The sequence below is a fragment of the Tetrao urogallus genome (assembly GCF_951394365.1).
Source record: "Tetrao urogallus genome assembly, chromosome: 2".
Classification (NCBI taxonomy): Eukaryota; Metazoa; Chordata; class Aves; order Galliformes; family Phasianidae; genus Tetrao; species Tetrao urogallus.
The window spans coordinates 74,415,392-74,433,683 of NC_136814.1; positions in this window are offsets into that span (position 1 = coordinate 74,415,392).

The following is an 18,292-nucleotide window of genomic DNA, read 5'->3' on the forward strand; positions in this document are numbered from 1 at the left end:
GAGCATTGATTTCTATGGCGATAGGAAAGAGGTGAGGGGTTAGATGGGCAGGTAGCAGGCAGAACTGCCAGCCTTGGAAAGCAGGGTTAGTAGAGTTACCAACTGCATTCTAATAAACTTCAACCAGCAAAACCAAGCATCACCATTTCTTCAGTGATGCATGGAGAAGAAGCTCACACATAGCAGCTTTGGCCATTCCTGTTATGGAGCAGAGAGGTTGCATCGTTGTGCTATCCACTGTCATCCTCCCATTCAAAAACTTCAGCCAGGTCTCCAAAGCTCTTCTAGAAAAATGAGTTGTTGAAAACAAAAGTCTAGAGAATGATTAAATACACTTCAGCTTTTTATTCCACAGGGTTTGTGTGTTTCTATAGAGGTATACCTTCTACAGAGGTATAGAAGGTATCCCCTTCAGTTGCAGTCTGGAATGAGAACCCTTACGAGACCACAGTTGCTGCATATGTGCAGTCCCCTAACTTTCCCCAGTGTCTATAAAGGGAGACTGGGGAAATGAGGATCCTAACCAGGATGTGGAAAGGAGGATCAATTCCAGCACATTACATTGATTAGAAGTTCAAAGTTTTGGAACAACACTGGCCATCACATCATTAATCACAACACTGCAAGAATGGACAATGCCAGAATTTTTCTCCCCAGTTACATCAAAGCAAGGAGAGATGGCACAGGAGGACAGTGCTCTTCCAGTGCAGGCAATGCAAACACTGGAAAGATGCAGTCACCCACCCCACACATACATATACATACACACTGTATGTGTGTACATATGCACCATCAATCCTTCACTGGTGGGAAGGAGATTGCTCATGGGCTAATAAGACTATTCTTTTTAAACTATGCTGTCAGGTGTTTTTTTTTCACAACCATGTATCCTGTCTAAAATATCTATGAGGAAGAAAGAAGAGGACAGAGAAATTTCTCTACATGTTTTCTTCATAAAGACATTTCACGCTCCCCACTGAAGCACTAAAGAGAGGTCTTATGTGAGTATGCATAAGGGTCCTAGCAAGAGAGGAAAAATACATAAACAAGAACACCTCTTAGCTACTCATCACAGAAAGAAAACTCTACAGCCAGAGGCTGCTTAACATGTAGATTGCAAACTTAACAGCTCATGGGCCTTTGTAAATATCAACTGTAATGTTTGGAGGTTATTACAGGCAACTACAGAAATACAAATGAGAGACTTCTGAAACTCAGATTAATGAGCCAATGAAGTGGTCATTCATCTAAAAAATATGCAGTTTGGACATTTATTCAAATGAAAATAATTACTTCAGCAGGCCACAAATCACACAAATCCTCCCACGTCACTGACTTATTGACCAAATAAATGGGATATCTTGCACTAATGCTGTCACTTCCAACAACCATGACACAGAGCTACAGCTCCAGGGTGTATCAGATTGCAGTCAAGCACAGCAAATATCCACAGTAAACATCCACATGAATTTCAGCAATTAAATTTTCTGTTTATATTCAGCCCATGTTCTAACTTCCAAATACTGACAGGCAACTGTCAATATGAACAGTCTAAAAGCAGAATTTTCCTGGAGTAGCAGCTCCAGGTGTGTGCTCTGCAACCAAATCCATACAGGTGGGTCTAACACCAGGAGCTGCAGGCTCTTTCCTTGTGTTTATGTATTTGTAGATACTTTTATGCAAGTACATTCAGTTCTCACCGCGCTGTGCTGCACAAGCACTGCAGTTTATTCATCCATTCTACATTTATACCAAAACATGCCTATCCACATTTTATTAGAAAGCTTGAAAACAAACACAAACTCCTGTCATACTGTTCACGCTGATGATTTGTTATGCTGTTCCCCATGAATAACCTGCTCACTCAAGTCAGCACACAGCTTCTCGCTGGCCTCAACAGGCATTATTAAGTAAGTCTCTAAATGTCTGCTATTTCCCTTTCATTTATTTTTATTTATTGTTTAGAACAGATGCTTAAGTCAATAAGCAGTTTTTCAAGCTGAAGTAGCACAAATATGTGAAAGCACTGAACAGATTTCTTTGTTTCCATTTCAACATAGGGGAAAAAAAAAATTGTTTTCAAGAACTCTGCACTCTCTCAAGTTGAAATCTTGATGACAAGTCTACAAGTACCCCAGCACTATCAAACACTGCCATATGGGAGGTCTGTAACATAACTAGTTCAAAAATCAAATCAAACAAGCAAACAGATAAACAAACAAAACTGCTGAATTAAAACAGAAGCACTAGTTTCCACATTTTTTTTTAAATGCTCATCTCTCCAGAATTTGATTTTATAGCTATGTTCTTAACACTGTGCTCTGCAGAAAAGCTATATTCTGCTTTCCTTTGAAAAAAAAAATATTCATAATCCCAATGGTAATATGCAAACTACATTGAAACTGCCTGTGCTACAATACTGATTCCTCTGGCAATCTTCTTCATGTTTAACAGAGAGTGGCACATTCCTCTCTGTGTGCTAGCTAACACACAGCTCTTTGGGCCATATTAATTCTGGGTGCTGAATGCTGGTAACACACTGCAGCACCCCAGTGAATCCCAACACCAAGTATCACATTGTTTGGGTAAGCCATGACAGAGCTTCTGAGCTGAATTTCATCTCCAGGCACGATGCAAGCCCACAGCAAGGGCTGAAGTTCCCAGCGTGCTGAGGGAGATGGGTTTCAGCCAGGCCTCAGGATACACCAAAAGTTCACGCACAGGAGGTGAAATCAATCATATGTTATCCCCTCCTTTCGGCACCATCCCAAAGACAAGATAAGAGAACAGGTCTTACCTGACACATCTCTATTTCCATTTCTCCTCTGCCAGTTCTGGTGGTTCTCAGCCCTCTCCTGAATCCATCTCACCTCACAGTGTCAGAATTAAAAGTAACTTGGGGAAAGGAAAACAGCAAGGCAGGGCAGCTCAGCAAAAGCTGCAGTGCTTAAACTTTCAAGAAGCAGCTGTCAATAGCTTTACTGAAATAAAGCCTCTATTACAAAGGAACTGAAAGATGGGACAAGTTTTGCAAATTGGAAGATAAGACTTAATGATACCAGGCTCAATTCTTAATCTTTCAGATTTGGCAGTATATTCACCAAAATACCTTATAAACAAACTTGTTTGTTGGAATCAGCTGGTCTGTATTACCAGTTGTTTCTTTTTTGTTTGTTTGTTTTGGTTTGATTCTGTTAGTAGTTGTTCTTTTTTTCTTTTTCAAACAGCTGTAAATTTCAAGCCTGTGAAAAACGTCAGACGGAAAGGCACAAAAATGGAAATGATCTCTTTGTCCAACTAGGCAGAGCAGTGACAGCACTGTGGCTGACAAGATGCCCAAAGAAGAGCTGTGAAGCATCAGGCGCTGTGAACAAGACTTTCCCTCACCACCACCTTGCATGGCTTTGTGGCAGAGGACCCAGCTCCAGGACAACATGCATGTGCACCTGCAGTGCAGTACCACCATCACCCCTTCCCCATCATCACAAGCCAGCAGCGCTGTCACCATCAGCTCTTTTTCCTTTTTTCATCCATGTTTTAAAATGTATCAAATCTGGAAAGAGCCCATGTGCCCTTAGCTGTTGCTGGTGGCAGGAAGGATGTGGAAGCATACCTTTTCACACCAGCTGCACAGGAATGGAAGGCTTAGCTGGACAGGTGAGTTGCTATTAATACTGTCACAAAGAAACAAATGCATTCAGGAGAAAATGCTGAAGTGAACACTTGGGCAAATCAATTCTACACTGAATTCTGATTCCTTCATATTCTTCTTCTGGAATCATCCAGCTAAAGGTGATAAAAATGAAACGCTATTTTGCAGCTGAATTACTGTTCACTGAAGCAGCAATTAACTGTATCATATGACCTTCCATACTAAAGTAAAAATAGAATTGGACAAGCTTGCCACCTATCCAGCACTTACTAGTCCTTGGTTTGTTATGGAAAATATGCTTCATTCTCCTTAAGCCATGGTCAATTAATCTGGTTTCAATAAAGAACTCCTTAGAATAAAGGTCTAGTCTCTTCGAGCTGTGGCTCTGCATGGTGTTTTTCCACTGGAATCAGTCTGTGCTTACAGATGCATACCAGAAACTCATTTCAAGCCTAACACGATGAGGGAACTGTTCCTCTGTGTCCAAAAGAGCTTTGCCTCAGCATATCTTTTTTCAATAAAACTCTGATACAATTCAGGAGAATTTTGGCTGAGAAGTACAAAAGTCATTTTTTTCTTTGGAACAAATCTCTAGAATCTAAAATTAATTTGACAGAACAAACTGAAGATTATGAATAAAAATAGAAGGTATACAACTAGAAGAGAACTACAGCGTGTGAATAAATTTACATTTTTTTTTAGTCTGCATTTTGCAATGAGTTTTATTGCGGCTAGGGGAGAAGGCTCTGCACTTCAGTTCATCTGAGAGATTAATCAATAATTCCCTACTCTGTCATTTGATTCCCAACCTAAAATTAACAACCCCATTTTAAAAGTCTTTATTATTTTGGGCCTTTTCTGCTTATTGAAAGACCACAGAAGAACCCATTCTTCTGTGAATTCTCTGATGGCTGAAAAAAATCCCTGTAAATTTTTCAGTTTACACATAGATGAGGCTCATTCAATCCTGTGACAACAATGTCCTTGACTTTAAATGCCTCTTTCTCCTTCCAGCCTCTGTGTCACTAGATTAGTGAGCCAAGCTCTTTCAGGGTAGGTATGTTTATATAGCCTTTCATAGGCAAATATGCTCGTGCTATCCCTGTGCAGCTGGCTGGGTGAGAGCAAACTCCATGCTGTGTTGACCAGGAGCCTGAACTGATGGGTTTTGATGAGGACAGCAGTTTGGTCTCACGCCTTTTGATTTGCACTGAGCTCGCCTCTACCTGGCACACAACAGGAGAGGAACACGTGCTCTAGTGCCACCAAAACACTGCCAACACGTAGCCTTGGTCACTCCAAGAGCCTCTGCAGTCCTCCACAGTCTTTCAGGTCTGACTTCATCTTCCCTGAACAGAGGTTGCTGCGGATCTATCCTGCTGACATGCCAGGCTGCATCCAGAATGGCAAGAGAAACAGCTTTTGTCACAACCCATCCTGAGCTCAATGGGGATGACCCACAACCTCCAGGTCACAACAGCTACAACCCTGGAGTGTCAGGTCAGCCCCAGGGACGGTCTCAGAGTTCACCTGAGGGCCTGGGTCTCTCCATGACTTTCCAGTGAAGCCACCAAAACTGTGTACCTGCACAGTTTTGCCAACAATTAAGTTTTGATCTGATTTTCCATTCAAAGGTTGAACAACAAAGCAAGTAATGGAAGCAGGAAGCCACCTGTATATCGTATAGGAAAGAAATTTCTTTTACATTTGGTAAATCTGTATTCATCAAATTAACTTGATTTTGTTTTTGAACAGATTTACACAATATGCCTTTACTGTTACTGTAACAAACAGAAAGCATTGATGAGTGCAAAGAAGACAACCTCAACTAGGAGAAAGTATCAATTTTGCGTTAGAATTATGGATTATGGCAACTAATTTCATGAAGCAGTAAAATCAGTGGCATGACTATTCTGGCAACTGTCACAAAAGACACCTCATCTCATGTTTCAAAGAGTGCAGAATTCCAACAACATCGACACACAAATTTGTATGAAGAATGGCATCCTTTTAATGCTTCATTTTCAAGTAGGTCTCTCAGTAACCTCTAAACTCAATAAACTAAAAAAAAAAAAAAAAAAAAAAAACACCCAAACCATCGCAAAACAATCAAAAAAAACCATTACCATTCAAATGTATTAATTTTTTTTTCTATTACTGACCACCTCCTATAACTGTTGTTCAACTACAGCTGTGTGGACAATAGAAGCAAACAGGCATCCTTATGGGACCATTCTCGTTTACTACATCTTTGCAAAACACCACTCAGCTTTAGCATGCAAAATTCACTAAAAATAATTACCCTCAGTTCACTCCAGCTTTCAAAATAAATACTACCTACAACTCAGTCACCACAAAGCAATTGCAAACAACTGTTACTGACAGATAAAAACAGGAAAAAAAAATCTTATCTCATGCACTCACATTTGCTTTCTCTCTGTGGATGTTAGTTCCCATGTATATATTGTGTTCAAAACCAATATGGAAACAGAAATCAGGCTAGACACAACAGAAAACAACAATCTGTCAAAACAGGATGTCCCAGATTTTATGTTAGAGCTCTGAAGATCTTGCTTACCTAATTTGCATTAGGGCTTTTTGCCTTCTCTGCAACAGATGCATTCTTGCTCATCTTTTATTTGCTATTATTTCTAACACTGAGAGATCTAGCCGAATATCCATTTGGATTCTCTTAAAATCTAAGCAGAAATCCTTTGATGCTGACTTTATCTCTAAGGTCTAGGGACCACGGTTTGCAAACCCCAAGTTTGCAGCTGGATGGTGACTACACAGCATGACAAGGGTGAAGATACCAGATACAAGTGAGACTGCCGTACCAATAGACTCTGACAGCAAAGGAATGCTTTCTGCATGCCTTTATCTTACCACAACAGGTGGCTTTCCCCCTTCCTCTCATCCCCCAACAGTGACGAATTGTTCCATTCATCATTTTGCATGTCGTACAAAAGTCAACTCCCATTTTGAAAAATGCCACCGCACCTCCACCAGCACAGTACATTGTAAGGACTATACCTGTACATACATCTAATGAAAAGTGTCCAACTACAAGACATGCACTATTTTTTAAATGTACATGAGCTAATATGTATAAACTTTAAGGAAATCTCAACACCGCTAGCTTCAATTACAGAATTTCAATTCAGAATTGCCAAGCTGCAAGGGCATTTTCACAGACAATGGTTTAGGAGTTATGTTAGTTCCCAGGGATTTTGTAAAGCGTTTTTCTCTTGTTACCTTGGTAACTGCTACCTTGGCACCCTTGTTGATAAGCTGCACCACATTATCCACTTGGCCTTTGTACGCAGCTATGAGAAGCCGTTCTGAAAGCACAGCGACCACATCCTGCTGGCTCATGAATTAGGAGAGAAAGGTTTGCAGGGCAAGCAGCTCACGGGTTTTTTCGGTCCAGAAACAAAAGCTTCAGAGCAGTCCAAGCAGCATGTGAGGAGGCGAGAAAGGACCCCGGCTCCCTGGAAGGCAGTGATGTTCCTATGCCATCTTCTGGACCTGTGGATCAGACAACAACACTGCTGTCAGCAACATTTCACAGACCGAGGCACTGCAGCAGCTCCTCCCCGAGCGCTCATCTCTTCATCAGTTTGGAGGGGGTCACAAACAAAACACCTCTGAGCCTCCTGGAAAGGATCATTGCACTTCTACTGCAAGGCAGAGGGAGTGCACACAGGCACACATTTTCAGTATGTCCTAATTCCCCTCATTTAAATCCTTAAACTTTCTGAAAGCATAACTCTCTTTTGGCCTGACCTGTATTTGTGTGGTGGCCCCCTTTTGTTCTCTCTTTCTCCCTACATCTCCCACACTATACATCAGCCAAGGATGAGTTAACTCCCTTTGTCACTATCAGCACCTCAGCCTGTTTTGACCAAGGGAGCAAGGATAGGTTATAGTTATGGGATGCAGATACAAATACACAAATCTCTGCCCTGGGACTCAGAGCAGTCAGCAATTAAAGGCAGCTGACTGCTCTCTTGCTGGTATAAAACACTTCACAGCCTCCTGCAAACCATTCCAAGGACACCTTTGGCAAGGATCACAACCTGAAACTGGGAAACACTGATCCTCACTGTCATTGAGAAATTGCATCCCCAGAGAGGTGCTGACATCATGCCACACTGATCCTGGGGACAATTCAGATTTAGCATTCTTCATGCGAACCAGGGAAACGACTGTGAGCAAGTTCTTCTTTCCTGTCTCCAATGACCTGCCCAATACATTGAACCACCAGAGCTGATAAAAGACTTGTGACATGCTTCCAGCAAATCTATCTGCAGAACACTTTGAGCTTAAGGATCCAAAACCTCCCAGTGCAGAAGGATTTCAGCTTTAAGTTTACTTTGGTAGTACTTCACACCTTGGTATTTAACTGTTTCAGTATAGCAAAAACACTGTCAAGATAGCCAGTGTGCATGCAGACAATTTATCTTCCTTTCTCTTGAAATACCCCTATACTGCTCATTACCAGCTACTAGTACTACGGACTTCACATAGTTTAATAGGTTCAGAGACTAGCTGATCTTGGAGACTGACAGTAGAAAACAGCATCTTTCACATTTATGTTATCCTTTTGAATATACCTCAAAACGGCAATAATAAAAACTTACTAACTACATCACAGCTTGGCTGCCCCCCCAAATTGATCTGGTTGTGTCAGTCTGGCTGATAGCACAAAGCCCTCTTATCACAATCCCATCACTCAGAGTACTGATGTTCTTGCTCACAGTTTCAGCAGAGAGGGCATTGCCAGGACAGATTTCATTGCCATTCATGTATTAGGAAGACACTCCCAACAAGAAGGAAAAAGTGCATGGGTTGTTGCAGTACACCATGCTCCTGTCTTCCAGATACAGGGAGCGAGGATTTTTACTTCTCACTCCAATGTTACGTGTTCATATTCACCAGTACACCAGCAACAAAAAAGGACTTGCAACCCTGTTTAACAGAATGGTCAGTAGGGTACTGCAATCCTCTGTGTAACAGTGTCATCCTAAGACTCTGGATGGTTCAAGATCTACGTTACTTTTTGATCAAAACCTCACCTCTATTAAAACCCTGTTTGTTAGTCTGTAGATGATACCGGCAGAAACTAATTTGCATTCCTATGGCAATTTGTATTAATGACTCTTAGAACACTTTATGAGCATTAGTTTTTATGATTTTATTGAACATCATCTGAGGTGAGCGTTATGCTTACAGATACTACACCTACTTTAGACAAGGAGCTCTCTGAAGCACAGGAAAGTTACCAGTTTCTCCAAGGTTAACAGAATAATTACATCAAAGCCAACTCCAGATAACTGACACTTGGATTTGAAAGCATGAGGTTGTGGTGTCTCCAGGGAAAGAATCCAGGTTGGCTTTTCTTTACCATCCCCACACTTGCTCATTGCTAACTTGTCTGTAGCAATAAGGAAACAGCTTTGCATTTATTCAGAGAGAGGAACTAGGTAAAAATTTCCCAGGCCTCAAACGCAGCCCAGCAGGGGATAACAAGGAAACAGCACTGTACCCCAGGCAGCTGGACAGCTGCACCCTGAGGGTGGCCTATAATTAATAATTTGATAAATGAAAAGTAACACAAGTTCAATCTCACCTGCCTTAAGTATTTGCTTTTCTGATGTTACTGAAGCAAGCTGAAGCCCCACAACCTGGCTGCCCTGCTTCCTCCCAGGTAGCATCCCCACTACCAGGTGTATGTTCCTGTCCCTCCAAGCCCACCAACTATGTTTTCTGTGAGCTTTCTGGGCAGTAAAGTTGTTTGCTCCTGTGCCAGCTCCTGTCTGTGCAACAGTGGTTTCCAAACGTACTGTACAGTCAACTGTTTGCCCACAGCCAACAGCAAGCCTGGCTGCCCCTACCTGGAGCCGTGCACAGCACACTGACAGCCAGCTCTGTGCACTCCAAAACATCTCTGATCAGAACCTGTTTGGTTTTCTTATCTTTTAAATTAAAATAATATACGTATCAATAACATCATTGACATTGAGAGATTTTCTACTATTTGCTGCAGAAAGTCGAATGCAGACATTTTCCTGACACACAGACATTTCTGACCAAACTCCCAAAAAACTACAAGTGCTCATTATGACTTAGGTGAAGCACCAGAGACCTCAAATCCACACCAGTGCTCAGGTGACTCATATGGTACAAAGCACAGTGCTGCCAGGGAGCAGTCATGCTAACAGGTATGTATGTAGCTGCGAGAGGTGGAGGCTGGAAGCTGCACTCATTTCATAGCTTGTCTCATTCCTTTCTGATGATAGCAGTAAGCTCTCTCTGGCGATCATTAGCCCCGCAGCCCAGAGGGACTGCCTGTGGCAGCTCTACTCTGTGATGTGTTTTGCCTTCTTGCCTCCTTTGGATCACATACAAAAGCATACTAGGGAACTGATCCAGCTGCCAGTCTCACGTGGGTTTCCATCTCGCTGTTTAAGCCTCCAGCAGCAGCGGGTCTCCTCTGCAGCAGGGTAGTCATGTAACAAGCCACGTTTCCAATGCCAGCTGCCTAACAGAATGGTTTTCACACAACAGGTCACATCCCCACCTCCAGCTGCTTTACATTTCCTCAACCGCACATGTTTTGGATGCTTCACAACTCAGAAAAGTGTGCCTGATCAGGACAGGAAGCGCTGACACTCGGAGGATAACTCCTCACTCCCCTTCTGATACCAAACCCCTTCCAGCCAGCTTTATCTCTCCACGTGCCTCAGAAACACAGAGCATCTTCTCTTGACTGCGTCTGTACAGGCAGCCTGAGGGAGAAGGCAGCAGATGCCCAAGTGCTGCAATTAAAGGCTTGACCGCTCTTTTGCACCCAGGTAGTGCAAAATAAACGAATAACGTGATTACAGGCGTACAGGCGCTTCGGCAGCCCCTGCTGCCAGTGCCTAATGCTCAGATCTAAAGCCCTCATTACCATTCCAAATCACTGCCGCTTCCTCCAAGCAGCAGAGCCCTCGTGCCAGGGATCCTGTAGTGCTCCTGCTCCTATGCTTTTGGAAAGCAGAGAGTTATTCAATCCTTCTGCCAAGAAATCAAGACAGGTAGGAAAAAAAAAAAAAAAAAAAAAAAAAAAAAAAAGATTTTACTTTACAATAAGCAGCAGCTCTCGCTGTGTTTCTCTGGTAAAGATCAGATTGCTTACCTGGGGCAGGTAGGGAAAGCAACGCCCTGCCCCAGCACCCCACAGGATGGCAGCCCAGGGCAACGCCTATTGGTCCCAATGCCGCAGCTTGGCTCGGCACGGAGACAGCAATGTGGTCCCCTGATCAGCGAAGCAGGAGACATTTGGTCTGATATCACAGTTCAGTATTTCAGAAGCACAGCAATGAGGCAATGTCTCCAACCAGCAAGAGCCAGCCGCATCTCCACAGATTTTAGCAGCTCAATGAGTCAGGCACTCGTGATACAGGAGCTCCAGGAAATGTCTGGCTGCTGGAGGCAGTCCTCCCGGAGCTAGAGAAAAGTCCGGCACACAGCAAGCATCACAGACACTGCCAGGCTGGAAGATAGCCTCTCCTATATTCACAGAAAGGATAAAAAGAAAATAAAGGCTTCCCTTGCAGGAAAGAGACAAAAAAGGTGAAAAACTGAAAGACTTAAGACTTGTAAGTTAATCAACTTCATAAAATCCCACGTGATAAATGAAAGTCATACAATGCCAGAGCACAGGTTACTCTCAGTTAGTAAGATCACTAGTGTAGCTAACAAAAAGCTCCTGGTTTTATTACCGTTGTACCAAGGTTCAATACAAAAATTAAAAAAAAAATAGAAAAAGGGGCTCCCATTTCCTGCAGTAGACCCCAAGTTCTCTTCTCTAGTTTACTGCCAGAAATGGTGCTGAGTACTGCAAGAAAAGCTCTCATCACTAGCAGCTTTATTCCATGCAATGTAAGTAATAATTATTCTAAATTACTTCAAACGAGTCCTGTGTAATTTAGTCAGACCATTTGTTTTATGAGATGATATATAATAGTACTCTTTTATAATAATCTTATAATAATCCTTTCTAAGAAAGCTTCCCAGAAAACTTCCTATTTCTAATGCTGCCCATCTCTTCTTTGCTCAGCTCTCCGAGGAAAATGGGTTTCTTTGCTTATTAGTACATAACAGGACATTTAAATTCACAGCATTCTCTTTTTCTTGTCTACTCTTTCTGAGAAGTAGCTTGTCATATTTAAAATATGACATAAGCACAAATAATGTACTCAGAATAACAAGGTGGGTTATTGCATTAAAGAATGAGTTTCCTGGAACCTAACTCATTTTATCATTTATCCCAGGATGTAGATATACCTTCCATTTCTGTTGAGTGACTTTCAGAGTTTTTTCAAAACCTGCAGCACTGCTTTCCTTTGAATGACTTTTCTCCAGTTCGCCCCATGAATCCAGTACAAACCTATTGGGAAAAAGGTATATAATTTTGCTAAAGGGAGGACTCTGTGTCTCACTCCTTCCTGCCCTAAAAGACAGTTCAGAAGAGCCCAAGGTGTCATTACGAAAAGCACAACATACAATCACTGAGGTTGGAAATGACCTCTCACATCACCTAATCTGACAACCAGCCCACCCCCACCATGCCCACTAACCACGTCCCTCAGTGTCACATCCACACATTTCTTGAACACCTCCAGGACAGTGACTCCACCACCTCCCTGGGCAGCCCTTTCCAGTGCCTCACCACTCTTTTCAGTGCAACTTAAGGCTGTTTCCTCTCATCCCAGTAATAGATACACCTGAAAAATGAGAACAGACTACCAGCTCAAGAACTATCTGCTTTTGATACATATTTATCAACTACACCAATACTAATTTTTGAGCTGGACTATACAGCACTGAACATTCTGAAATCAGACAATTTTCTTGTATGTTGGTTCTGATGCTGTTTACTGTTGTTCTCACTGCATGTTTTGAAATACTATCATTGCAAGCAAAAGTTTTCATGCATGCAGTTGTATAATCCATCACCTCCCCAATCAGCACGCTCTAGTTCATCTGAGAACTTTTGTGTGTTTTTTGCTTTTTTCCCACTTGTTATTAATTACTTCAATAATCACTTTAGCAGTCTCCCAAGGAACTCTGTGTGCCAGCTGCTCCACAAGTTCCCACCAACACTAAACAGCCAGGCTGATGTCCCTGCTCTGCCACCAGCGTGGATCTGCAGCCCTCCATCCACCACAGCCAGACACAAGCTCTCAGCTGCCTGGCATCTCTCAAACCAGCCTTGTTGCCACCACAACAGGCAAAGCTGCACCTGCTGACACTGGCACATGGAGAGTAGCAATGGAGATCAACGCTTCAAATCATCGGTTATACTTCACCAATCTCACAGCATGGTAAACAATTGTTTAATTGTTTTTCCTTCCACTTTAATTACCTCATTATTCATTAGGCAGGCTCTACCCTTAGCATATTCCAGAGCACCTCACAGGACAGCTGTTCATTTTGTCTGTCTCACCAAAGTTTCACAACTTTGTTATTCTCCCACCCTCTCTTTCACTACATGCATGCGCACACACGTCAAAAACATTCAGCAGAAGCAAGATCAGCTCACAGCAAGCATTCTTCAGTTAGGCAATGCTTACACAGTAAAACAATATCCATTGTTGGCTACAACACAGTATAGACGCAAACACACAAGAAAGAGATGTTCTGGTCTCATTTACATAAATGCAGTTAGGAGATCTTTCCAGCTCACTGCTGCTCAACAGAAGTGCTGGGGCTGGGCCTTGGGAACAAAGCAGGATACAGCTGTGCTCGTGAGAGAACAGAGATTTGCATTACACTCACGCACTGAGGGATTTCTGGGTGGGAGATGTTACAGAATGGCTTAGGTTGAAGGGGAACTTAAAGCTCACTCAGTTCTAACCCCCTGCCATGGGCAGGACTGCCACCCATTGGATCAGGCTGCCCTGGGACCCATCCAACCCGGCCTCGAATGCCTCCAGGGATCTACGGCTTTTTCTGAGCAACCTGTTTCAGTGCCTCACCATCCTCTGAATAGTAACTTTTTCCTGACATCTAACCTAAATTTCCCTTTCTTTTAGTTTAAAGACATTCCTCCTTCTCCTATCACTATCAGACTGTGTAAAAATTTGGTCCTCCTCCTGGTTATGCGCTCCCTTCAAGTACTGGGAGGTAGCAATGAGGTCTCCCCAGAGCTTTCTCCTCTCCAAGCTACATAAGCCCAAATCCCTCCACCTTTCTTCGTAACTGCCTTTCTGAATGGCACTTTTCCATCTACCTCAGCAGCCTACAAGCACCATACTGCAATGACAAAGTCTGCTCCTACCATGCATCTACTACATACGAACCTCATGGAAATGTAGGTTTTTGACTATTGGTGCCACCCTCTCTCAAATTACTGTCTGAAGTAAGCTCTGTAACTTACCATAGGAAAATCTTCCTCGGCTGGGGAAGGAGACTAGGTTTCTTCCCATTCTCAGATACCAACAAATATATTTGTGTTGTGGGAGAACAGAGAATGTTCCATTCATGCTGACATCATCCTAATACCATGTACAGTACCCCTGATTTTAATGTTCATGCTAGCAGGCTGTCAAATGAGCACTAAATATCTTCAGGATTTGTCCCCTTGATGTATTACATCCATAAAGGACAATATATACACAACAAATGGTGAAGGATATCTAAGTATTATTTGCTTCATAAATCTCCTTGCAAGTTGTGAAGAATCAATCACTGTGGGCTAAAAATATTTTCCTCTAAGACAATCTTAAATCAGTTCAGAAGCTTTCTGCAGATGTCTTGATTTCTCTCCCAGCTGCTACACCTGAAGGGGCTGCACTGGAGATGGTGAATGTTGCTGCTTTGAATGGTTGGGCACTCTCTTGAACAGGTCCATAAAAATGCATCATTAGCAGTATCTTAACGAACAAACCACGGCTACCACATTATGAACCACCTCCAGAACTTCTAGGTCTGTCTTAGCTAATCATGCTTTGTAAACTCTGGCAACCCCTACAATTCCAGTAGCAAACATAGCCGTGGAATTTCTGTATGACACACGTGAAGACTCACCAAGTGGAAACACATTCTGAAACAACAGCTGAACAGCATGATTACTTTTTCACATAAAACACTGATGCCAATGATTACTGTATTATTCCTGTTGCAGTAAATGTCACAGACCTAACATATCTGCTCTGCTTCACTGATAATTTGTGTAAGTTGGGCCATTATAAATTTATGAATCAAGTACTCTAACTGCGTATGTGATCTATCAAAGGCAGTTTTAACTGTCTTAAAAATCAAACCCAACATGGTAACACAAACGTGGCACCAAATTGTCTCCTAAGTAATCAGCTATGTTTTCACTTCTTTTTTTTTCCTGGGGATTTGCTCTTGAGCAGATGTTTAGTACCCTTGCCAGGAGCCCTGTACAACCTTGTGATAATTACCAAGAAGGCTGGCAACAGCTCACAAGGGACGAACAAGCCAGTTCTACCTAATTAATCTACAACCACTTGAAGCCACGGAAACAAACAACATACTTAAAACTGCACGCATGGTTATGGGGTCGAGGTGTATACCACAAGAAGAGGAAATTATTTCTTCATCCAGATAACAAGAAAGTGTATAAAATATCAACCACACACAGAATAGTTTGCACAGCAAACAAATTAATTCATTATACTTTCACTTGGAATGAGATGAGGGAAGCTGAAGATTTTCACCAGTGGGACTCAAACAGCAGAACAATATCCGTAGTGCAAGTATGCTCCTGCATCACAGCACTGCAGAGAACGCACAAGACTTTTTCTCAGCATTACCAGCATTCTTGTCTGTGATTTCCTCAGTACCTTCTTTGTTGTTTCCTCCTTCTTTTCACATGTAAAGAGTTTCAAAACAAATATCCAAACCATGCCCATCCTCCCTGTACACAGCCTGTGCTCAGCCTCATCTGCTGCACTCTCCATTCAGCCTCATATTTTCCCTCCACCAACGATTCTATAAAGGAAAGTTTTTTCCTAATAGGTGTAAGAAACCATCAGCTCTGCTCCAGCTTCAGTGAGGTTTGAAAAATCTTCACAAGAAACCAGAAACATTCTAACTCCTCAGCCATCCATCTGAAAAACACAGTTACACTCCCATAAATTCTTATTTTATAGGTCGCATGGCATGGACCATACTTTCAAGACACAAATTCACAGGCAAATTTTACCACAGAGCTAAGGTTTGCATAACTGTTAGAAATTATCACTTCCATTGTATTATTTTTCTTCCAGGACAGTCATAAGTGACTGCAGCTGAATCTCAGATTCTCGAGTGAGAGGAAACAAAAAGACTGAGGATCTGTTTGGTACCACCTTTGTCTGTTCTGACCACAGAGAACAGAATGCAAATTTTCAGGCCTCTCCAAAACCCTGGTGCTCTCTAGACAGCATCATGACACCAAATATGTACAAAAGGGTTCACTGGGCAATGCAGACACCACCAACTTACTCTGTTATACTCCCGTTAGGGTTAACAAAGGACACACCTGTCATCCTAAAGTACCTTTCTACTGACAAATGAATCACATTCTAAAATAATTACCTCATTAAACAGCATCTTGAAAACTATACATTAAACATCTCAAGCTAGATTAAAACAATCTCATAGTATCTGTGAGAAAGACTCTGCTTTCTGCAATTTGCTGGAAGACTGTGTCTGCCTGGTTGCATCATGACATGTCCTGTCAATGGTAAATCATGATTTATGAGAATTAAAATACTCATACTGGAATAAAATGTAAAAAGCAACTGATGCAGAAAGTCTCAACAAATCTCAGTAATGACTTCTCCATGGAAATCATTCTCTCTCTCAGCCTTCATTTTCTGAGTTCTAAGCTGCTTCCAGAGATGATTCCACAAGTCCAGCTCCTCCACCAGCATAAAGGCTACTTTGCAAAGGCTTTACTTTCCAGAAGAAAAAATGAAACAATTTAGAACGTTGTAAGCTCCTTGCACAGAGGATGTGGCTTTCCCTGGGCAGCCTGATCTAATGGGTGGCAACCCTTCCCACAGCAGGGAGGTTGGAATTGGGTGGGCTCTAAGGCCCATTTGAATTCAAGCCCTCCTGTGATTCTGTGATGCCATGGACACAGTCTGGCTATCTATTGAAAAAAGAAAAACAACTAACAAAAATCCAACAAACAAAAATAGAATCATCACCAGTCTCAATTCAGCTGGTTCATGAAGAACTACTGCCAGATGCTTCACATAACCAACTAAGGAACATATTGTATCACCTCAAACGTGTGTTTTCTTGAAAACCTTCAGAGTCCCTGTGTGCAAATCTCCTTCATGTGAAGTAGGCCAACTAGGAAAAGCTAAGTTATTTCTTTTCTTTGTGTATATCATGCATATGTATGTGCAAGTATACATGTGACAGACCTGCAGCTCATTTCTGTACATAATTACATCCCTCAGCTATTCTGATTCTAGGAAAACACTTCTCCACATTTTTGTCTTCTCACATTTTCTACATACACCTGAGAGGATGAAAAACTGATTTATGTATGCATACCTACACAAGAACAAACATACACAAGCATGCAAAAATAGAAATCCGATTTCAAAGGAAATTTAAATTACAAGATGTTTGGCCTTTTAACACTGACAACTTCAGAGGTGCAAATTTTAAGGAACTATTTCTCCAGGTTTTGGTCTTTCATTTTCCTTTCTAACCTGCACATCAGTCCTGCTTTGCATGCCAGGGAAACTGCAGGTACTGTATGCATTCGAATGTTAAGTTGTCAAGAACACAGCTTTCTACAGAAAGCACTACAAGCTTTATCTGTCTCAAAAGCCAGCATCTCACAATGCTTTTTCTGTATCTGAATGCTTATCCTGCTTAAGCATTCATATACTGTGACTACTTTTGAAGAAAACAGAATAAATAATCAACTTCAAATTATACTTCTTTCAACGTTCTTCTCAGTTTATCACTGCTTAAATTATAGGGCTTTTAGCAGAGATTACACTGGGTTTTCTTCTTATTCAGGTATATCAGAATTGCAGGTGTGTTGACATGTCAAGCAAACCTTTCATTTTAACATATTTGCTGCTAGGAGAGCCTCAGAAGACACAAAGCTTGCTTTCACTGAAGGTTCAGGAGCCAGCAATGTTGTATCATGCATTAAAAGTTAATAGCCTATAATGTATATTAGCTTAGAAAAACAGCTCATCAAACACTCCATGAAAGGAACTTACCCCTGGTGGGGAGTGACAAACCACTGAACCTCATGCCATGTTCTCCTGCCCTAGCCCACACCGAGCACAGGAGAGGAGTCTCCAACTTCTCACTTAGAGAAATCTCATTTCAGTACAACACTGGCCAGTTTATCTCACCAGTGCTGAACTTAGACACGAATTTCAATGGGGGGTACAAATGGACAGCAGGGGAGGCAAGAGACTGCATACTTCAAAGGACACAGCAGCGTGACAGCATTTTGGCTCCTTATTTAAAACTGAGCTCTTCTCACTTGGTTATTCACTCAGGAATTTTTGTGCATTTCCAAACACATTTCTGCACAAACCTATTTTCAAAGCATTGTAGACAAAAGAAAAAAAGGCAGATGTGCTTGTTACTCACTCT